The sequence below is a fragment of the Olea europaea genome, chromosome 7, assembly GCF_002742605.1.
Source record: "Olea europaea var. sylvestris chromosome 7, O_europaea_v1, whole genome shotgun sequence".
Classification (NCBI taxonomy): Eukaryota; Viridiplantae; Streptophyta; class Magnoliopsida; order Lamiales; family Oleaceae; genus Olea; species Olea europaea.
In genome coordinates, this window is record NC_036243.1 from 16787384 (window position 1) to 16788060 (window position 677).

Sequence of the window (677 nt, forward strand, 5' to 3'; positions counted from 1 at the left end):
ATTAGGGAAAAGCCTCATTTTATGATAATCAGTTATGTCACCACTTTGCAGTGTGAATCGTCCTATGTGTTCTAGAGTAGACACTTCCCCTAAACCGGTAAACAGTGAGAATTCTGGCACTTTATATCCTCTAGGCCATGAATATACTTGGTCTACCCAATCAGGATATGACTTTGTGTAAGTCGGCCTAATGACAGGACGCACCCCAAAAGCCATCTGATCCTGTACGATTTTCACAATCTGATTCTTCAACATGACGTTGGGGTCATATGAAATTCCTAGAGGTTGGTTAATCGGTTGATTTGCATAAAGCCTGATGTTTGGTCCTTGATTGGCAACAAAGTTACCATGATTTGGGCCATTACCATTAGCCTGAACATCTATTCCCTCATTAACACGTGGGGTATTCTGTCCATTGTTTAGGACATTATCTCTTACATTTGGATTACCCCCCAAGTTAGGCGTACCACTACCATTGTTCTGATTTGGCACTGCACCACCCCCTTGGTTTGAAGTAGAGGGACCAAAAAGTGGTTCTAACTCTTGATTCGAATTTAGGACTGAGGGATTATGTCCCACAATTGTCTTAGTTTGAAAGTGATTTGTAAGAGGTATAACCAGTTGACATGTTTGACCTATTAATTTATTCATTGTTTCGTTCAAAGTGTTTAGTTGTT